This window comes from Manacus candei, unplaced genomic scaffold, assembly GCF_025592945.1.
Source record: "Manacus candei isolate 608988 ecotype Guabito, Panama unplaced genomic scaffold, ASM2559294v1 h1tg000011l, whole genome shotgun sequence".
Lineage (NCBI taxonomy): Eukaryota > Metazoa > Chordata > Aves > Passeriformes > Pipridae > Manacus > Manacus candei.
Window position 1 is genome coordinate 30748853 of NW_026138059.1, and position 23898 is coordinate 30772750.

Below are 23898 nucleotides of genomic sequence, written 5' to 3' on the forward strand. Positions count from 1 at the left end.
CTTAAGGGACAGACTTCTGTGTTCCCATAAGAAGGATGTGCAGTCTCTGTTTGTGGAAGTTTCCAATTATGTATTTTCCATATTAAACCAAGTACAGAACAAATAATCTATTTTTTTTTATATAAAGGTCTATGGTAGTGTTTGATATTATAAAAGATAAGAATAAACTTTGTATCTGTTCACAGGTTGCATTCCTTGCCAGCCTCTCCCAAACTCTAATCTGAAAAGAGCCAATACCAGTGCTCTTTTTACATTTGCAAGTAATTTAGCACATCTGGAGTAAATCAGTAAGCCAAAATAGATGATGATGAGGTCCTCACACTTGTTATATGCATTTCATGCATTGTACTTCACCCAGGATTTAACCCTGGACTGAACATCTCAACCATGCGTACCATTTAACACCGTTCAGAGAAGCAAGCACCAGCACATAGTGACTGGTGCACATATGAGTTCTCCAAAAAGAAACCATTCATCAGGATAATTCTGTGAAGCAAAGCAACCTTCAGTTAGCAGAGATATTCATGAGTTTTATTTCAAAACTAGATTTCTGCTCAAATCAAAGCATTAATGCAGACACAACTTGCATGACTGTATGGAGAAGCTGAATATTTGAGAATGTGAGTGTGAGTCTTGAATTAAACATTAGCACTGAACACAATTCAAAACTTCTTGAATTTGAAAGTGTACATAAGGAATTAGAATGTATTTTTAAGAATTTAAAGGAGCAACAAAATGCTTCAGCACGCTCCATATAAAGTGTGTGTTGGAGATTAATAAATTATTTGGCAAGTGCCAAAGAAAAGTCATGAAAAATTTTGTATTATCTAACTTATTTTGAAGGAAAATTTACAGTATTACTAAAGTTTTTCCACTCTCTGACAGATGTACTGACTTTTCTCAACATTTTTACCTAAGGTTGGGTAAGGCCTCTGTGCGTTTTGAGATCAGGTTCACTTTGATAAAGCACCCAAAAGTCCAAATGGGCATTTGGAACTCCAGAAACCCTCTCACTCCAAACTACACACTTCTCTTTCTTCCCCATTCAAACAAGTTCATAACTCTTACTTCTCCTCCAGCATTCCAAATTATAAGTACATTTCAGGACATCTTCAGAGAGGTGGTACCAGCTCCTCAAGAAATGGTCAGATTACCTTTTCATTCTGATTCTTTCTGGGACACCTCTCTCAGCAGACCTCCCTTTCTCTCCTCTAACACATATCTTCATGTTGGCATGTTCTTGGCATACCCATAACTACTCCACTGGGTCTCACTGTCATTCCTTTCAGTCTTTAAAGTGGCCCGTCACACAATATGGTGTGCTAAAATTACCTTCTTATACAAGACTATCTAAAGAATTGTCTAAACACTTGAAACCAGAAAAATTAACCTGATTAAAACAAACTTTACTGTTGTTCAATGGGTTTAGAGAATGCAAGGCAAACAGTTTGATCCTTTCACAGAACTCCATTAAAATACCTGATTCCACTTAGGAAGCTGCTGGAAACTTCAGAACTTGATCTGGAAACAAAACAAAACAAACTTTAAGTTTGTAACAGAAGCAGAAATGTTAGATTTTTGCCACCTAATAGAAATAAGGATCTTAGTGGTTTTCTCCTTGGTATCTGGAAAAGAAAAATCTGTCTGTCTTCTACCTTTTAACTGCTCTGAAGTAGGAATTTTTTAGTGATTTCCAAAGTGAAATGAGGGGGGAAGGGAACAAGGGAAGGGAACTTCTTGCAATGTGTTAGTAACTCTCGGTGGCTTTTTACACTGAAAATGAAAAATGCTTTGTTTGGTCCCTAACCATTTTAAAGCACTGTTTCTTTTGACATCTGCAAGCTGCTGAATTTAGTATCTTTTAAGTTCACCTCTTTTATTTCTTCTACTCAAATGACACAAGTTCACTATCATTGTTATTAAAACAAACCCAAACAATCCTTAAGAATATATAGTTGTCATTTAATGTCATGATTGTTTTTACTTGAAGGCCACCAAAGAGCCCCTTATTCACATCAGTTTTCTGCATTCATGAGTGGTAACCTGACTGTTTTGAACACTAAGGCATACTGCCCAATTTTTCTCAGAGAAGACACAGATGTAGGCTATACAGTATTTGCTATATATACTATTATAGTAGTATATTTTACTTATATTTGAACCAGAGACTCAAGAACCGGTATCTTTCTTCAAAAGCCTAGTAAGCTTTGTATTGTCAGGTTTTTCCTGCCAACCTCTCTCCTCATTACTAGAGTGGTAAAAACTCTTCCACTGCCTGTATTAGACATAGAAAAATCACAAACTGAGAATCAGAATCTTTATTCTGACACTGAACTATTTCATATTTTCCTGAAATAAATCAGATACCCCCTTCAGCTTAGGTCTCATTTTGATGTTTAAGAAGAAACAAAAAACCCATAATATTTATTTCCCCCAAATTTGCTGAAGGCTAAAGTTGCTCCTAATAAAACAAATGTGGAGTTTCTAAGGAACAGTGTTAAATTGCTGAAAGTTTTCACTAGAGTAGCATAAAGAACAGAACAGGAAAAAACTAATATCTTGACGTGATTTCATCTGGCCCCAGAGATCGCATGAACTTCCCTATGTAGCCTTTAGCTCGATGTGATTTGATTTTCTGATGCTGTTCTTTATCTACCTTAATTCAGTCATATGAAGGCTATTTTATTTAAGACAAAATTTGAAAGATGCAGCCTTCTGAAACAACACTAAAACATTTGAGTGGTTCAAAAATTTTTTGTTTAAATTCTCCTTTTCCAAAAGAATCCAACTTGTTCACAGACACACATGCACATGCTCCCTCACACACCCTTTAGAAGATATGAATGTAGCTTAAGCAGCACCTTAGTCTATTAAATCAGCTTTATTCAGAGTATGGTACTTCCCTAGTTTCCTTTGATGATACAATAGCTAACAATTGAATTGTTTAAGGGACAGACTTCTGTGTTCCCAGGAGAAGGATGTGCAGTCTCTGTTTGTGGAAGTTTCCAAGACCTGACAGAATACAGGCCTGAGTAACGCAATCTGTTCTTGGAGCTGACCCTGCTGAGGGTGAGAGGCAGGACTAAGTCTTTCTGAGGTACCTTCCAACCTGAATTATCCCGTGAGTTAACATCTACTACTCTTCTGAGAGGCAGGACTAAGTCTTTCTGAGGTACCTTCCAACCTGAATTATCCCGTGAGTTAACATCTACTACTCTTCTTTCTCTTTTTGATTATGATTTTTTCTCATTATCTCAATTTCTTCTGTTTTTCTAAATTTCTAAATACTTCTCATTTACAAGGGGATAAAAAAGAAATCAACCAAACTCACATCTTTCTAGATCTTCCATTGTCACAGAAAAGTAACACAGCATTAATTCACCTCGATTTAAAATGGTGTGAACACCCCAGGGCACAGAGTTTGCCAAAGCCCCACAGTGGAGGAGCTGGACTATGTGTTACCCCTAACCCAATGTCAAATTCCACAAGGTTTCTTTCCACTTACTTAAAAGACTCCACCTGGTTTCATTCCCCTGATAGCTCCAAGCTATTAACTGCACCACCAAACTCAGCTCTCCTTGGTGCAGCTGAACCGTCTTAGTCCAAGGTGGTTGTCCCTCCTGGATTATGGCAGCTGATGCTGAGAGTAAAGCCATGAGGGGAGAAGAGATATATAGATCTAAGCAGCAAGTTACCACTGATTGCCTGCCTGGCAGGTACTGTTACTGTTATGTGAGAACTGCCTGTGTGAAGAACACTACATCTCACAGTTCAGAAAACACAGTTAGAACAGTCTGGGGAACTTTTAAGTAATACTCATTTTTTTAACCATGACTGTAATCCTCAGTAAATACCATCTTCTGCATTCCTGTCTGATTTTAATTACATATTCTTTTTTGTAATAGCAATAAAACACTCTAGCACAGTGCATTTCTAAAGGCATACTAGTTTTTCAATTGTATTCTATTGTATTTTAATTTTATACTTTCAAGAGCTGGTAGTCACTTGGCCTTCAGTTTCATGTCTTATAACACCACCCAAGGCTTTTTTTAAATGTCAAAACACACTGCTCTGTGGCTCAAATAAATGATTCTTTAGCGAGTCACAAAACATCATGGCAGCATTATTGCCTTGAACTGAGGTGGTCTGGCTCTTTAGAGGAATGTGTGTATATGTACAGGCTGGTGCAGTGAGTCCTCAGACTTTCTACAGCGTATTGCACTCCCAGGTTGCATGGCCTGAAATTGAAACCCACCTATTGCTGGATTGTTTCAAAGGATTTTGAGATAAGTGGAAAGTTGTTGCTTAAGATGTTCATTTTGTTCTGCCCTTTGTAAATTTCTTATGATGTTATTCTTGTTCAAATACCCTCTCTGGGCTATAGCTAATGGAGAAATAAAAGGAACTTTCTTTGGCTTTTTTGATTGGTCTTCCAGGTTTTCATTCATGGATATCTTTATGAGTCTCCTGTATTCATTTTTCAAGGTTGTCTCTGCAATTATGACACATTATTGAGGCAATTCAAAATAATATATAGACTTTTTAGCATTTCCTCTCTGCTGATGGCTTCCTTGTCCTTTCTCTTTCTTTTTCTTTTTTTGTCTCCCCTGATGATGAAACACAGTTAAAAGCAGGCTGTACTCATTCAGTTTTGTTCACGTTCTCCGACTTAACATCTCTGTATCATCTTTGATTTAAAGAAGTATAGGATGCAAGGCTGTTTATGAATATTTCTTTTTACAGTACATGAAAAGGAACAAATATCAAACCAGTAAAACCAGAGTCTAAGGTACAGAAGGCTGGATTTCTTTTTTCTTCTCTATTCTTATGAAAGAGAAGGAGCCATCTCAGCTAGGTATCAGTCAGCACAAGATTCTGGTTTGATTTCTGCAAGTGGCAGAGGTAAAAGTCTTGGCTATGCAGGGCCTGGAGATTCAAAGGGAGAAATTGGTCAGAAGTTCTTTTGCTTCATCAAATTCTAGTGGGGAATGAGTAAAATTTACCAGACTTCTTTGGTATCTCGTTCTTTTGCAACCTAGAGTATTATCAGATAATAGGAAAACACTGACCAAAGTATACAGACTAAAAAGCCTACTGTTGAACACATATGAACCCCCATATGCCTCCTGGGATGCTTTTGACCTGCAAATCTTGAGGGGTTTTTGTTTTGTTTTGTTTTATTTTTACTAAAAATATGATAAGTTCATCATCTCTGAAGATGCCTTCATTGCTCATAGATGAAATTAATGAAATGAGAGGTTAATTTTAAGGGACTGTTGCCTCTTCTCTAGAAGAACAAGAATCTACAAATAAGATCAAGTGAGGCAGAATTAAGATAGGACTTCAAAGGCAAGTGTTCTTATTCACATGAAGCACAACCTTACAGTTCTGGAATTCTGACAAATATAGACGATGTTTTCTTAAAATAATAAAACAGGAGGCATGGTACAGCAAAAACAATATAATTGTGAACTATCTATCCCATAAGCTGAAAAGTAAGAATATCATCTGTGGTCTGGAAACCCAAATGAAACAAAACTGATTTTCTATTTATTATCTTTGCAAACATCTTAATGATATTTAAAGAAATGCACAAATGATTCTGTAAAAAATATAGTGAATTAATGCAAAGGAAAAATACATGAAAAGTGTTATTTCTGCAATAAACAGCACAGGAGGATTGAGTGATATGCTTTGTATCTTAATTTTTGTGATAGCATTGCAATTTTGATATTCAGTTTCAATTAACATGTTACAAAACCACTGATTTATTTTTTTACTTAAGCATGATTAATCATTACCTAATGTTAAGATTGACTTCTTGAAATGCTTTTTCTCTTAAATGGAAATAATGAAACAGAAGGCTAAGACAAACAGGAGACAAGTGACTGTGAACCAGTTTTAAAAAAATCTCTATTAAAAATAAATCTTTGTGATGCTTGTTTCTCATATAAAAAGAGGATATGAAGAAATGTTGAAAACTGTGTAATAATTGATAAGGACCATAATAGTTTAGCAAAGTGAAAAGTTCAAACCTATTTTATTATTCACCTCTCTGTTGTTAGACCTAGGCTTCTGAGGTGGAAATGCAGCAATTTAGAGTGACGCCTACCACCTCACCCCCTACCACCTTTTGCCCCTCTTTCTCTCTATATTAGCTCCTAGAAAACCCTCAGAGCTGTACATAACTCAACAGATTCTAGCATTATAAGATGGAATAGGTACTCTGTTAGCCACGTGCTAGAATAGTGACAGTCTCTGAAACCTGTAGTTCTTTGTTGATCATCAAAAGCTTTGAGGAATAATGTGAAAAGCAGAGAGAGGCCTGAACATTGTATTTAGTGTAGATTCTTTCACTGTTTTATCCTATCTTTCCCTGTAAAGAATTTGCTGTTGCTGTTATCTAGTCAACAATATTTTAACTGGGATCTGGCAAGGACATGCCTGAACTCTTTCCACTTAGAGTTATGCTTCATAAAATGCAAACATAAATGCATTATGTCTTGTACATATATAATTTTTTTTAGTATTTATTTTCAGAATATCCTTGTATTTTTTCAATTATGTGTGTGTGTGTGTAATGTAAAGGTCTCTTGTATTCTAACTGCTTATCTAGTAGTCAAAGGAAACTGTATTCTGTTTCTAAACACAGCATTTCTACACTGCCCATACTTCAGTGTAGAAGGGCAGAAGTAGTTCAATGTAGGTTTTAGCCTCTTTGAGTCTGTTGAAATATGTTTTTAGAAATTGAAAAAGGAAAGTAGTTGTACCAGGATTTAGCACACATTTTCAAATTGGTAAAGCAGGATTTTTCTTATAGATATCAACTATAAGATTGATAGTTGATCAACTTCTTTGTATTAATGGAAAGAAAAAAAGAATCAGTTTATTGAAACTACTTCATTACCTATTTTCTACCCTTATTGTAAATCTGGATTTATCGCCTGTTTTTCATCTGTTGCATGTTTCTGTAACTTCTTTCCTAACAAAAAATATTGAAATAACCTGTTAGGATGTTTTTTTAACTTTTCAGGACATTCTGAGATACTGTCCAGCTTTATTAGCATATTATATTCTTAATTTGTGCATGGAACTCCAGTTAGCATAACTGGGAGCTGTGCACCAAGTACAGTAGAGAAATAAAACATTACAATACATCACCAACTTTCTACATTACATGTTGACAGATATGAGATAAAATGTTAAGCTACATAGAAAACTTTTGCTGATTATGGTGTAAATTTTCCTTATTTGTTTAGTAAATCAGTCTTTTGGGTTTTAGTTATTTGCTTCTTGAATGCCCTGTCCAAACTCCCTTCCAGGAACTTCCTTCAGTAGACCAGGTTGCTCAAAGTCCTAACCAACCTGGCCTTGAACATTTCAAAGGATGAAGCATCCAGAACTTTCTGTACAACCTGTGTCATTGTGTCACCACCCTCACTGCAAAATCTTTTTCCTTATGGCTAATCTAAACCTGCCCTCTTTCAGTTTAAAACCATTACATCTTGTTGTCTCACTACAGGCCTTGGTAGAAAGAAGGAAAAGAAGGAAAAGGAGAGCAGGAAAAGCTAACTGCTGACTTTTGGTTTACCAAGAATGCAATATCATGATTTATTCTGCTTGGCATCAGGAAACAGGGACCTTAGTAATCTCCTCCCTATGGCACGGGTTCCTTTAGGATCTGCTCTCTCCTCATAGCCACTCTGAACCTAAACTTTGCTATTGTTTTATATTGGGATCCCATTTTTGAGAAAATGTGTTTTAGGATTTTTGTTATGTTATTGTACTATGTTATTGTATTATTCCCTTTCATTGTACCCCCATTTTCCCTCATTTTCCCTTATTTTCCCTATGCCTTTGAACCCTGCGTCTCTACTGGCCAGTTATATGGTCATTTCTTCCCTATATGGTCCTAGTTTGCATACTCCACCCTTGCTCCTCCCCAGTTACTCCCCTTGTTCCAACAAGTTCTGCTCCTGTCTTATAAAAGGCAGGGGCCATGTTAATAAAGTGTTCCATTTTGCACCCTACATTGAAGTGTCCAAACCCTCATTCCTATCGGGCCATTGGGGACACTGAGGGCCTGTTTCCCACAGTTTTAAAGGTGTGAAAATCCTTGACGGAACCAGAACTAAAGAGAGTTGACCTTAATGACCTTCGTAATAGAGATTATACATTGTACCTATTCTTAGTGCTGATAGAGGGTAGTGTGCTTTTGCTTCTTTCTGCGTACTGTGTAAGATTAAGGTCATACAGAGGTAAACCATAATAAATAAAGGGATCTATAATGGAAAAGAGTTTTCTGAGTGAGAGTCAAAAAAGGCAGGAAATCCTGAACTGTGGTTCCTGCCCTGCATACATTTCTCTGTCCCTATGATCAAGAAATTTGCATCCAGTTCATCAAATTGAGGGCACAGATTCCCAGAAACTTACTCTTTCTGAAAAAAAACAAGGAAATTAAATACTTGGAGAGAATTAAGACAGTCTCACAGCAAATGGGAATGCTCAGCAAAATAGATCCCGCAATTCAGATTTGTTTCTTATTGCTGAGGGATAAATTTGTTGTTAAAAAGTTACTTAGTAGTATGTATCATCCTATATTTGTTCTTTTTCACTCAGGGTATCCTGACTGGAAAATCCAGCTCCTAAGCAGCTGCTGTAGCAACTCTGTTTTGCCAAACATGATCTACCTGATGTAGTACACATGTATTTAAGCAACTTGCATGGAAGTATGTAAATAGAGGGGTAAATTTTGCTTTCATACCCTTAACTTAGCAGATCACAGATACAGAAACACACTGTCAGAAGAAAGCTGGATCATCCTGCTATGAGGCACTAGGAAATTGCAAAATTGTGGCAACAGAACGAGGGGCTGTCACCTTCTCAAATTTTATTCAACCGAAAAGGTAACAGAGGAAAGTCTTTATTATTAAAAGCTGATGCCAGAGGCTTTATCAGATATATAAACAAATATGAGAATAAAAAAACTGTTGGATTTTAAATATTGCTCTAAACATATTCAGAATGGCAACAATAGTTACAAACAACAGGAGAGTCAGAAGATGAGTTTGTGACAACGGCCCCAAATTCCAGAAGGCAAAGAAGCAATGAACATTAGTGCAACCAGAGTTTTTGGTAAGGTCTCAGACAGGGGACAGATAGCAAATCTGGGCTGGCCATGCCTCAAGATGTAGTACAACCAGAAATAACACCAATGTTTGACATTATTTTATGTATTTATGAGGGTATTGTTAAGTTTACATAATGATGCTAGGCATCATTACGCAGTGCTACTTGAAATCCACTTTCAGCTTAGTTACTAGGATGTTTCAAAACATCTGTAAGTCTGTATTATGCTGATATTGATTCTTAATTCTTAAGTTTATTTAGGAAAGGAGGATGTGAGGAAGTGAACCTGCAAGATCTTTCTAAGGCAATTAGGGCTGGTTGTTTCTCTGTGTAGAAGCTGCTCTATCACAAAATATTGATCACCTGGAACTAGATAAAGCAGAACTGATGACTAAATAATATATATGGATTTAATATATGGGAAAATATAGAGCCAGAGTATGTGGACTAGGTAGAACCCAAAAGCAGCCATTGAGCTTCTACAGAAACCGGATTCATCATCCAGCTGCAGATCCTCTAACACCCTTTGACAGTTTACAGAATGGTTTACACCTGTATTTTCAGTGCAGTGCCAGGTACTCATACCTAAAACAACTGAAATGTGCATAACTATGAGCATGCATGTTAAATGTCAGGCCATAATTCCCTTCCCCAGTCTTTTTATTTGTATCATCAAAAATAGCATTTCTTTACATAATCCACAACCATTTTATGAACCTTAGCAAAATGCTGTAAGACCAGCAAGAAGATGCAAATCACCACAAATTTTAACGCTGCAACAAGTGCAAGTGTGAAATGTGTATAATTTGTAAAAAAATATAAATAAATAACCATTCCTGAAATTAATATATTATACACAAAAGTACAGGTCTTTGTTTAAAAACAGGTTTGTTCTTCCCCCAAATTCTTTGTTCATTGGTGATTCACCTATGCAAAGCTGCCCCCCAGTGTGTTCTAAACATCAGTGGCTATAATAAGCCAGAATTAAATTAGCGCAGGAAAAAGTCTATCTTCTAATTACATAGGAAAAGTATCATAATGAAATCTGAATATTTTGCTACTTCTAAGATGTTTTTTAACACAATAGTGCTGAAACATTAAAAAAAAAAAAAGAAAAATGAACACTTATTCTGATTTAACAGTGTAATTTTATTGACTACCAAAGAGCTATTTCTGATTTATACTACAGAGATCAAAATCAGATCCAATTCCTCTATAATTTTCTTCCTAACATTTCCGTATGGATGAAAATCTACGTAAGATTATGGGGTTTTATGCACACATATTTGGCAGCCTTTTCGTATTTATTCGTGTAGCAAATATCATTTGAATTTGGTGCCCTTTCGCTAAAGAGTAAGATAAGTTATTTGCTATATGAATAAGTATTTGATAGCAGATCAGACAAAGATAAGGCATGAGGTATCAGTTTGCAGATGCAATGAAATGACTAAAAGGCCAATTTATCCCTCATGTAACATTGCTGAAGTCAATGAATTTGATCTTTATGTTGAAAATCCAATTTCACACTTAAATAGATTATTTATATCAGAATTGTTTGTTTTTGTTTAGCACTAGCACTTATAAGAATACCCTGTGGGATGAGATCAATTCACTTCTAACTTTTACACATACAGCACGCAGTCAGGTTTTTTCCAAATATATCACCCCAACTTATGTAAAGGAAATTCCAATGTACTTGCACAGTACATATAATTAGTAATCATTAGTCCAATTAGTGAAGATTAGGGATTTAGATGAGATATGACACTTGAGCTAGAGAGAATTCAGAGAAATCAAAAAGCTGGACTGATATCAGGAACTGTGAGGAAATATAGTTCTTAAAATGGAAAAAACACAGGATCACCAAAACTGTGGTAGAAAATTGGACTAAGCTGAAGGCTAAAATGAAAAGTCTTTTAGCAAAGAACAATGGCTGTTCCATAATATAGAAGTAGGATAAAAAAGGTGAATGCATATGGGTCAGTAAGATTTAGGAAACAAGGATACGCAAGCAAGTAGAAGTGCATTTTAGTGATACAACAATCCCAGAGGTACATTAATGAGCCAAAAGCACATGGGGAAATGGGTACTGAAAGAGAGTGGTCAGTCTTTCTGTCTCCAAGGCACGGGGGAAGCTGTGAGCAGCTGCAGATCAGTGTTCCCAGATTCTCAGTCTCCAACACTCCCATCAGTATTAAGTCTTCGGCTTCTTTCTTCATTAAATATTGCCAGGAGGGCCAACCATATCCTGTAGGGGGACAGGGGGTGGGAGCATCAGGCAAAGCATCGACAGCTGGGCAAGGGAGGGGATTGTCCCGCTCTGCTCTGCACTGGTGCAGCCTCACCTTGAATACTGTGTGCAGTTTGGGGCACCCCAATATAAGAAAGACATTAAGCTATTAGAGAGTGAAGGGCCTTGAAGGGAAGCCGTATGGGGAGTGGCTGAGGTCACTTGGTCTGTTCAGCCTGGAGAAGAGGAGACTGAGGGGAGACCCTATTGCAGTTTACAACTTCCTCATGAGGTGAAGAGGAAGGCCAGGCACTGATCCCTCCTCTGTGGTGACCAGTGACAGGACCCAAGGGAATGGCCTGGAGCTGTGTCAGGGGAGGTTTAGGTTGGATATTAGAAAAAGGTGCTTCACCCAGAAGGTGGCTGGGCACTGGAACAGGCTCTCCAGAGAAGTGGTCACAGCACTAAGCCTGAGAGTTCAAGAAGCATCTGGACAATACTCTCAGGCACATGGTGTGACTCTTGGGAATGGTCCTGGGGAGGGCTAAGGTTGGATTCAAAGATCCCTGTGGGTCCCTTCCAACTCCGTGTATTCTGTGATTCTGTCATTATGTGAAATATTCTGATGTTCCCTTCACGCAGTTCCGATTGCTTCGAAATCCACGTAAAAACTGACGTCTTCTTGAAAACTGAAAACCAAGAGACAGAGGGTATGAAAAACATGTATAATTAGCAGGGAAATTAACTTAATGCTGAGAGGCAACAGGTGCCTAATCGAGCATCCAAGCAACCTCCTCATTTTTATATCTTTAGAGGGTTTTCCTTACTAACTGACAGATGAGAGGTGATGATGATACTGATGAAAAAAACAGTTATGAAACCTGAGGAAATCCCATGAATAAGCAAGAAATAGCCAAAAGACTGGCAAGCCTGCTCTCAGCAGCAATCAGAGAAGGATTTAAGCTGATAAGCAACAAAAAAAGGAGAGAAAGGCACCATCTGGCTTTATGCTTCCCACAGAAAGCCAGACTCATTTTCTTTGGAAATACCCAGCCAGGCACACAGCAGCCCAAGGAGACCCAAGAGTGAGAGTCCTGGGAAGCGGCATGTCCAGGCGAGAAGCATTCCAAGGTAAGGCATTTTTTTATTCATTTCCAAAGTTTTAAGGCTAAATTTTGGTCCTAAAAGACCAAATTTGCCTTCATAAGAGAAGAGTCTGCAGAGGCAGCTGCTCTCGTCCCCTGGCAGTGTTAAGAAGAGTATGCCTTGTATTGTCTCATTTTTTTCTCCCAATTCATACTCTTTGCTTCCCTAACCAATGAAAAGCACAAGCACTCAGGGAGGTAAAGGCTTCTTCATTGCAGGAAAAGTACAGCAGTGTTTCTAGTAAGGATGTATGTCCTTTCAGACTTGAAACAACTTGGAAATTTCAAACCATTCAAAACATTTATAACCATTGTACTTCTTACACATCCCAAGTTTTGCGCTCTTTGCAGAGTACTCTTATTTGGCATGTAATGATTTCAGAGCTGTTAAATCTTTACATTATCCCAACAACATGTCAATTAAGGGAGGCATTTCATACAGATTACAAAGATTTGTCTGAGGTGGCCACAGCTTTGTTAAAGCTGTTTTGTGGACATCTTCATAATTAATGGAAAAATCATTAGGAATTCAGTCTTTATTAACCCCTGTAGCTGCAGGGGCCCATTTCATCTTAATTGCATTCATTTGGCACTGGCAGTATTATACAGCATAATCACTAATAAATGATCTTTTAATTTGTACCAATCAAGAGAGCTTGCTTTCATGCCAATATTCCTGTTTCTTTGATGTTGACCTGTCTTGATTTTTGATCATTTGAACTTAAGATGATTTACTGGAAAATCAATATCAATACCAAATCTGCCGTATTCATACATCTGTGGTTAAGTTCAATTTGACTGCAGTTTGATTGAAATAAGTAGTGCTTGATTATCCATTCAGATTTTATGAAATAATCAGGTTGGGAAATCTAGTCCTGTATTCTTATTCAAAGGCAAATAATTAGAAACTGTAGGAAAACTGCAGAGCTGGGACAGCATTTGAAGTAACACTTCAGATCCCACTAATTAACCAACTTTGTGTGTAATCTCCTAAAGGCCTCCACCAAGAGAGTAATATGCTATTACCCATTTAGCAAGGCCAAGAGGGGCTTTGGCTACACTTGTTAATAAGAAAATCTGAGACAGTTGCTCTCATTATACCCCCTGTCAGCACTGTCTCTGCAGTATAAAATAGCCATCATTGTTCTGTTGGTCAGTTAACCAGAAACCAGACTACTGTAAAAAAATACTTTACAGCTAATTGAAAATGACTGAAACATTCCCTTATCAACCAGTTGCTTTGTGCTATTTGAAGAAAATATAAATGTTAGTGAAGGAGGGCAAACACAAAGTTCAGTCTCTTTAATGAATACCCCCTGCATGAACTAGAATTACTGACTTAGCTAAAGAGAAAAAAACCCTTACAGCTATTACTTCAACCTCTTGGTTATGAATTAAAGGAAAAAAAAAAACCACATGATGTCTTTCCTAATATTATAACACTTACTTCCTAAGTACTGAATTAATTTATTGAGAATTTACAAGTAAATCTGTTTAATTACTATAAGCAATACGGATCTTGTCTAAACTCTTACTGCACTGTTACACTGTGGTACAGATCCACTACGGGCTATGAATTAAACAAATAAATAAAGAAATAATGTAGCTCATTCTGAGGTGGGAGGGAATGAGTTGGACCACAGCAGCTGCATCATGGCAGGGATCGTAAGGGGTTTCTCCTGTTCTTGTGTCACTGCCTGGACCCTCAGCGTTTTGCCTGCAGATACTGTAGATGACTGACCTTCTCCCTTAAGCCTTTGGTGATTTGCAGCAACCAGGTCTGGAACAACCCCCAGTTGCAAAAGGGAGATAAAGTTGAGTGTGCGTATGTACATGCAAGTTAGATATTTTACCTCACTCACTGCAATTTTCAGTGTAAATATTATACGTCAATTAAATGAACAAGCAAGATTAAATAACTGATCTCCAGTTTTTCAGATACAGACATGAAGGAAGCAAATAAAACAGTTTTAACACTGCCATGCAGTGGCATTGCACAGGAGACTCTCCAGGTTTGGGGGACAGAGAGGAATGCAGAAAACACTTTAATCTGAAACTACAAGCATGAAATTGCTTCCATTAAGCTTGACTTCCTGATTATTGTGTAACATTATCAAAAGGCACACTTAAGGCTGTTTTGGTACCCTAAATGTACATTACCATCTCTAAACAAATTTAAAATTAATAATGACTGCCCTTGATGTATAATGCCTGTTTAGTTACTGTGAGATTTTTTTTTTCCTTTTACAGGAGCTCTGTGAGGTCATCTTTCCTAAAAGATGGATCAGTAGTCTCACCTTTAAAATCATTATACCAGAGCTACCTATTTGGGAATTTTGACAGATGGATATTTATAATAACAGCAATTCAGTCTGTGCTGCTGCTGAGCAGGTTGCCTGCCCCACAAAGTAAGCTTTACATAAGGGTTCCAGAAAAACAGATTGCCTCTTCTCTATACAGGAAGGAAGACAATATTCACTTCAATAATTATTCATATAGAAAAAACATGCCAAACTTTTTAAAGTAAAATAACTGGGGGAGAGAGGGGTGGTGGGGAGTGGTGGGATGGAAATCAGCTTTACCAATAAATGCTGTAGCTCATAACTACTTAAATCTGTTTTGGCACTTCTTCAGATTCTGCTTTTTCTACTCAGGCAACTCTGATTTCCCTTTAAGGGTGGGGTAGGTAAGGGATTTTTTCAATTTATGGACATGTCTTCTCAAAGTTCAAGCAGTATTGCCTCTAATTTAGTCTGTCTTTATGCACTAATATTTGTCCAACTGCTTATATTTATCTTGGTTGCACTCTGAAGAACTGATTTCTCCAACTGACCTTGCTACGTCTAAGTTATAGTTAGTCACCCTTCTTCTTTCACTACTCACCTCAGTGAAAACCCCAGACTCTTGTTAATATTTTAACATCATGAATGTAAAAACTTTCCCTGCTTGCTGACAGTCTTTCAGATAAACAGTAACACATAGAGTATATCACCACACATTTTATATTTTCAAATATAATCTTGTGACAAGTGTCATGCACACAGACTCCTTTGTTATTTCGACATGTATTACCATGTGTTATGTGACTGGACATATTTTATTGTGATTACTACTATTAATGGCTTTATTAGAATTTTTTTTCCAGCAATGAATATACACATACAGAAAATTCCCTTGAAATACTAACTTTTCTTATCAGAGAGGTCCCTAATACCACCTTTTAACAAACTGTGTAATGTATGAAATGCATTCACTTCTACAGTCACTCAAGAGAAAAAAAGATCTCTGTCCTAAAGATTCACATGCTGCTTATTGTATAGAGCTGCATATTATTTTGCTTGATTTCACACAATCACAGAATATGCCAAGTTGGAAGGGACTCACATGGATCATTGAGTTCAACTCCTGGCCCTGCACAGGACCATCCCCAAGTCACACCATGTGCCTGAGAATATTATCCAAAACACTTCCTGAACTCTGTCTACAGCCCTTCACCATCTTTGTTACCTTCCTTTGGATGCTTTCTAAGAGCTTAATATCTTTTTTATATTGTGGTACACAAAACTGTACACAATATTTGAGGTGAGGCTGCACCAGTGCAGAGCAGAGCAGGACAATCCCTCCCTTGCCCAGCTGTCGATGCTTTGCCTGATGCCTCCCAGGACACAGTTGGCCCTCCTGGCTGCCAGGGTACTGCTGACTCATATTCAATCAGGACCACCGGGTCCCTTTCTGTGGCACTGCTTTCCAGCATTTCATTCCACAGTCTGTACATCCATTCGGGGTTACCCCATCCCAGGTGCAGAATCCTGCACTTTCCCTTGTTGAACTTCACATGGGTGGTGATTGCCCAGTCCTCTAATTTGTCAAGGTCTCTCTGCAGGGCCTCCCTGCCTCGGAGGGAGTCAACAGCTCCTCACAGTTTTGTACCGTCTGCAAACTTGAATTTGGATTTCATCCTATATGTTCCAAAGTGATTTCTAGGAAAAGTGTAACAAAGATTCAAGATAGAATTTGAAGAACTGAGTGAAAAAGAATATCTTCCATTATATGCTCTGCATGAAGTTTTAGCTTTCTGCATGAGCTTGCAACCTCATAAGACTAACCCTTAAAAATTATTTTGTTGTAAGTAAACTCTAAGACTACTTTTAAGTTGGACTTAATTTTAATAAGATGGAAAGTTAAGAGAGGCAGAATGATTTTGTTCACCAGTACATGCCTCTACTATTTGATTGCAGAACAGACACTGCACATCCCATCAGAAAGACACCTTTTTTTTTGCCTCAAAGCTTTGCCAATTTTTTACATGTTTATTATTCTCATCATGGGTGAGTACTTATATCTGTTCTGAATTTATTCTCCTATAATTTCCATTTATGTTCCTTTGTCCTATCTTCTTGCGCTGGTCTGAAAATAGCAGCTCATGTTGACATTATCTGTTCCATTTAAAATTTTAAATACTTTAATTAAACCACCTCTTAAGAGATTTCTTCCTTCTAGTCTTCATGTTCAGCTTGTCCTCAGAACGTATACTTTCAACCTTGCCATCTTTTCAAGAACAGCAATATCACATCTATAATATATATCAAAGGTAACATTGTACTGCTTGAATGTTGTCTCTAACATTCTTAAGTGTATATGTTCTGCTGCCCTGCCTAACTGTCCTAGATGGCATGTCTTTGGAACCACTTTTAAAAGAGTCTTGTCAAAGTCCACTGCATTACTGATATTCTATTTGCCTTTAAATGTGCTCTATATTTCTGATGCCAGAGCTTGGCAATTTTTTTTAAACATTACTTTTTATAATCATGTAAATATCCATTTGGTAGATTGTGCTGGTTTAAAGGTAAACTAGCAGGGGAAATGAACTCAACTCAAAAGAGAGATTATAAGTCAGAATAACAATTTAATAAAATAATACAATAAGTACAATTATACGGACAAACAATTGGTTTTAACCCACAAAACCCAAATATATAACCCAGCACCTTGGGGCATGAACAGAGTGGTGTTCTTTGGGCCCCCTGAGTCCAAAGGAAAAAAAAAAGTGAGGGGAAAACCTGTTGGTGAGAGTGCTGTTGCAGTCTGGTCAAGAGTGGTGATTGCAGTCCAGTTGAGGGTGGTGGTCTCAGTCTGGTTGAGATCACTGAGCTGCAGTCTGATTAGAGTAGTGAGCTGCAGTCTTCTTCTGGATCCCATGAGTGGTAAAAAGGTTCCAAAACTCCAAGTTTATATATTCTCCAGTTCAGGCAGGAATGCTCAGTCCTTCCCTCAGAGCGGGAAATTCCATAAAAGGGTATGAGGACAGGAACATCTTCCTATCTCACAGGCCTCTACTGCTAACAATTTCTGGGATATGGCATGGAAGGCTATAGAATACACAGTTTTGGGTTATACCCATACCATGATGAACTGGTCTCAGCTGTCCTAACTAGGACATGGATAAAGAAAAAAAAGGTAAAATTTAACTTTATTGTTATTCATTACTATTTATCCTCTATATTTGGAATTGCTTTTCTTAATGAACTTTATTTTTATAGACACCTACCAATTTCTAAGTTGTGGTTTTTAGACTCATAGTTATGTACCTTTACATTCTTCCTATGCTATTTCCAATTCAGATACAAATCCCCCTGTAAAATACCACTACAGGCACATTTTCAGATTTTATAGCAAATAATTTATGCAGAGCATAATTTTTAAAGATACTGAAATAGATTAGAGCACTTCTTACAGAGTGACTTCCATCTCAATATCCAACCAGCAGAGGACTGCTTAATTTCAATAACGTAGGAAAAACTCAGAAACATCATGGAAATAATCCAAGGATAGCACTTTTCCTGTGGAGAAAATATCAAATAGTAGATAACTCAAGTGAAGTCTCCTCTTTTTGGTGTGCTGTAATTGTAAACATGTGTCTTGCATGGGTAGAACAGAGTCTGAGGTGGAGCAAAATGGCTCAGGGACCTTCACTCAGCTATGGTGAACATCCAACCTACATGCCAGTTTAGAAGAACCCTGAATATCAATAATTTGTTCCTGGCTGACTTGAGTCAGTTGGTAACTGTGTCTGGTAGCCTTCCTTTCACAACATCCTGCTTCCTCCATAAACTGGTGAAGGCACAGCACAGAGACAGTCATGAAGTTCCATCACCACAAATTCTCTGTGTAAAAGCAAAAGACTCTATTTCTCAGTCTGGAGTTGCTCACTAAAGCAGACTGAATAGAGGGCAGAATCTGTCCCCTAAAACATGTGGTTATTTCTTCATCATTTGAACCAAATATAGAGGCAGCCACATTTACATGAAAGTGAATTTGAAAAAGAGATAAAGTGTTCAAAAATAAAAATATTGTTGTCATACAGTTTTGTTGCCTGTAAAATGGGTGAGAGATTTTGTTTCACATTTCTCCTGTGACACTCTGTAAGACACAGAAAATGTATTGGATTGTTTAAAAGTTGCAAACGTGTGATTTGGAAAAGTCTTTTAAAACTTTTTTTTTTTTTTTAAAAAAGGAACCCCATCTCACAACTAACCTTCACAGTGTGCTCTTGGGCACCCTTTTTGGCATTGTACTGTCAGTTCATTTGATTTGCTATCTGCATGTGATATTATGTGCCATACTGTCACAACTTAGGAAGAGGCAGTAAATTGAAGTCGAGTCCTCATTGGAATGAAACTCCCATTTTAAGGAGAAATTCAGATCTATTCAGTTTGACCTTGGAACTTGAATTAAATCTTTAGAAACTCAACTTTCTCAAGGGAAGTATGAGGTTTGTATGAGACTGGATATATTAAAAGCTCATACAGCTCTGGTATAGTGCACGTGCCAGGATGGTTAATTTTTAATTTAGAGGACAATGAGAAAATCAAAGGGTTTCACCTGAACTAATTTTCACAGAGTTAATTTGTTATACTCAAAACTGGTTTATAAGCATTAAACAATCCATTAAAAGCAGTATTAAAACTCAGTTGTGATTTTTACTAAAATATTTTTGTATGTTTAACCTGATTTCTGAACGGATTTTTTATAGTTTGGGGTGGCATAAAAATGCACATAAGTCTAGGCTGGATTCCAATTTTGTATTGTAATAAGCAGCATTTTATGTATGGGTTTGTATGCACATTCAACAAATCATTCAGAAAGAAAAATCAAGTGGATGTGGTTATTGAAGATGAGGATGGCATTTACCTGCTTGAAATTTGATACATAGAGTACATAAGGGGTTGTCCTTGCTTCAGTCATAAAACTAATCCATTTAGATTGTCAAGTCGGGGAGTCAGGCACAATGGGTTTTTTCAAGACTACAGCATATCACCACCTCACTGTAGCAGAGCAGTAGACACACTGGAAAGCAAAGTCAGGACACTTGCTCCTGCCCTACCTGTAGCAGAGTAAATTACTAAATCCCCTCTCAGGATTGGGAAAACGAACCTGCCCTGCTCCCACACAGAGGCAAAGCCTGAGAATTGTAAAATGGCTAAATGTTTTTCTCCTGCTTGGTATCACTGCTGAGTAAATGCTGACTTATCTTCATTAAATCTGCATGCAGCAAATCAATAAGAAGTTGGGGTGCTTGTTTGTAGAAGTATTGGAATCATTTTGGCATGCTGCTAACATGTTGATGACTCATTTTAGTGTGAATTCAGGAGTTGCCAAGGAATATCGCTAAGGCTATCTAAGTCTGGCTATTGCAGAAATGATAGGTACACTGCAACCCATGTGTCAGAGTAAAAGGGAAGGAAAATAAAAATCCCCCAGTGCTTACAATTCCTTGCATTGCAGTAAGACATGGGGTTTAGGCTTAATAGCATTTTATGTGCTTTTCCAGAGGAAAAAAATAGACCAGTGTACTTTTCTCACACTAAGGAATGCAGGTGGTTAACCCCAGACGTTCTTTCACTTCCACAAAGTAGCAGATGACAAATGTACCATTCGTAATGTGTGATGCAAGTGCTACATTTTTGTGCCCTGGAGCATAGGAATATGATGAGGAGAGAAGCTACCCACAAGGACCGAGGAGGTGCAACAAGATGGAAGTGGATGTATTTAGCGCAGGATGAACACGGTTTTACAAGTTGGGAAAAGTCACAAAGTATGGCCAGCATGGAAAACACTTCTTAACAGTATTTTTTTCAGGTACTTTCTCTTTTTTTGGCCTTTAGGCATACTGCAAGGTGGGAATGACTGGTTTTATGGAGTCCCATAATAGGGCTGAAAAACACATTGTAAAGCCTGGATTCTTCTGCTAATTTGCAGAGAAAAATTAGTGTCACCAGCATCAGTGGCGAGTTCCACAATTCACAGAAACACATAATCACAGAGTTGGAAGGGACTGTGAGACACAGGATCATTAAAAGTAGTATTTTATTATTGGATTGGAACCAACTTGTGTGGTGAGGGGGGGGGAAGGGCATATGGAATTTCCACGGCAGGGCCGAAGGAGCCTCCATGGAGCAGCTGTCAGTCAAAAGGGCAGCCTGGGAGCCCACCCACACCAAGCCCCCCCTTGGAACCCCTAACTCAGCCTCTGATTGACTACACCACCCCTCACTCCCACCTGGGAGGCACTCAGTGCCAGGGAGCTGGAGGTCCCGCCTGGGAGGAGTGGTCAGAGGTGGCCAAGGCATGAAAACACAGGAGCACAGAGGCTCCATCCTGCTTTTTGTCTCAGGACCTGCCATTTGTTGTGTGAATGTGCATTTTCATAGGACTCTTTGGTGGTAGCTATTTAATCTCCTAATCTTTTTCTTTACTCCTGTTTCTTGTCTTAATTTCTTTCTTTCTTTACTCTTTTAATATCTTTTCTTAATATTTTGGGTTACTTAAAACCAGTGGGTTGGATTTCATTAAGCTGTGTGCACTGGCTCAGCACTTTGTGGAATGCTCTACTTGGCTGTATGTTACCCTTTTTAAACTTTTGCCAAAATCCTTATTTCCTTCTAAATTAAAAATATCTACTGAGGAAAAGTGTGTGGCTTTTCTCTATTTAGGCTACCTCAAGGTATTAAGAACGAAAGGCTCTGCAAAAGTTTGTTGGGTGAAACTTTTAGAGTCATGCATATTTTTTAAAAGTAATACTCCCAGTTCAGCTTGTGACTTCAGGACTGGGGTCTTAAAAGGATCCAACCACACTGTGGGTGAAGAACCTTCTTCTAATATCCAGTCTAAACCTCCCCTGACACAACTTCAGGCCATATCCTCAGATCCTGTCACTGGTCACCACAGAGAAGAGATCAGTGCCCCTCCTCTTCGTCTCATGAGGAAGTTGTAGACTGCAGTGATGTCTCCCCTCAGTCTCTTCCAGGTTGAGCAGACCAAGTGACCTCAGCCACTCCTCGCGTGGATTCCCCTCAAGGCCCTTCAACATCTTCTTGCCCCCCACCCCCCCAGACACTCTCTAAACAGCTTAATGTCTTTCTTATATTGTGGTGCCCAAAACTGCACACAATATTCAAGGTGAGGCTGCACCAGTGCAGAGGAGAGTGGGACAATCCCCTCCCTCGACCAGCTGACGATGCTTTGTGTGATGCCCCCCAGGACACATAAAAGGAAAACAGATTGGATAAGCAGGAGTTTCCTCTCATGAATCAGTGCAGGCTGTGACCAATGATCGTGTTGTCTTTGAGGTGTTTTTCAATACCTCCCAGAATAATCTTCTCCATAACTTTACCAGCCAGTGAAGTGAGACGCACAGGCCTGTAGTTTCCAGGATCCTCCTTCTTCCCCTCTTGAAAATCCAGACAGTGTTCTCCATTTTCCAGTCAGGTGGAACCCCATGGATTCCCAAGACAGCACAAAAATCATTGAGTGAGGTTTTGCAATTATATCAGCCACCTCTTTGAGGATTCTGGGATGAATCCCATCAGGCTGCATAGATTTGTAGTGAATCAGCTGGAGCAGCTGAACTCGCACAGTTTCGGGGTCATTTTGGCATGCTGCTGGGAGTTGATCATTCTTGCCATCATGGTCCTCCAGCTCAGGGAACCGAGACCCTCTTGGTTCATCATCCATGTTGAAGACCGAGGAAAAGAAAGCGTTGAACACCTCTGCCTTGTCTTTGTCCCTGTTTGTGAGGTGGCCATCCTCATCCTGTAATGGGCCAATGATATTTCTATACTGCCTATTGCTGTTAATGTATTTGAAAAAACTCTTTTTATTGTCCCCCACATTTCTGGCAGCTTTGGCTGCACAAATTTTTTCCTACAGCAACAAGCAGCATCTCTGTATCCTTCTTGTGTCACTTGACCTTAGTTCCACTGGGCATACACCTTCTTTCTTGCCTTATTTCCAAGAGAAAATCCCTGCTTAGCCAAGCCGGCCTTCTGCCTTGCCTGCTTGACTTCCGATATTTGGGAATTGCCTGTTCCTGTGCCCTTATGAGGTGATGTTTAAAAAGTGACCAGCACTGATGGACCCCAGCACCTGCAAAAAAAGTTTTTCCAGAGGACCTTCCTTACTAATTCCCTGAGCAGCCTGAAGTCTGCTCTCCTCATGTCCAGAGCTGAGGTTTTGCTGGCACTTTTCCTCCTGTAAACAGAGATTTTAAACTCAATCACTTTGTGGTCTCTGTGGCCAAGAGGGCCATGAACCTCCACTTCACTCATGAGATCCTTTCTGTTGACAAGCAGCAGATCAAGGATGGCACGTTTCCAAGTCAGCTTCCTTAGAATCTGTTCCATAGAGCTGTCATCCCATTTTTTCTAGCAATCTTCTGGCCCAGGTTGTACCAGCTGTGTGATGCTCTCAGTTAATTTCTGACAAGTTGAAGTCCCCCACAAGGACAAGGGCAGTTGACTTAGTAGTGTCCCTTAGTTCCTCAAAGAGTAATTCATTGGCATCATTGTCCTGGCTGGGAGGTCTATAGTAGACGATGACATCCACATTATTTGTTTGCCCCTTGATTTTACCCAGAGGCTCTCAATTGTGCCATTGCCAACTGTGAGCTCCATACGTTCTAACCCTTCTATAACATACAGTGCCATCCCTCTGCCTCTTCTGCCTTGCCTCTCCCTCCTGAAGAGCCTGTCACCATCAAACAGGGCACTCCACTCACAGGACTCATCCCATCAGGTATCACTTATGCCAATGATATCAATCACAGAAACAGAATGGTTTGGGATAGAAGGGACCTTAAATATTATCTAGTTCCAACCCTCCTGCCATGGACAGGGACATCTTCCACTAGCCTAGGTTTCTCAAAGCCCCACCCAACTTGGCTTTCAACACTTCCAGGGCTGGGGAGTCCACAACTTCTTTGGGCAAAATGTTCCAGTGTCTCGCCACCCTCACAGGGAAAAATTTCTTCTAAACATCATAAGTCAAGCTTTCTTCTCAAATTATTGCCTCTCCCGAGCAGGGAGGGAGTTCAGCATTGGCAGACCCTGCCCCTTC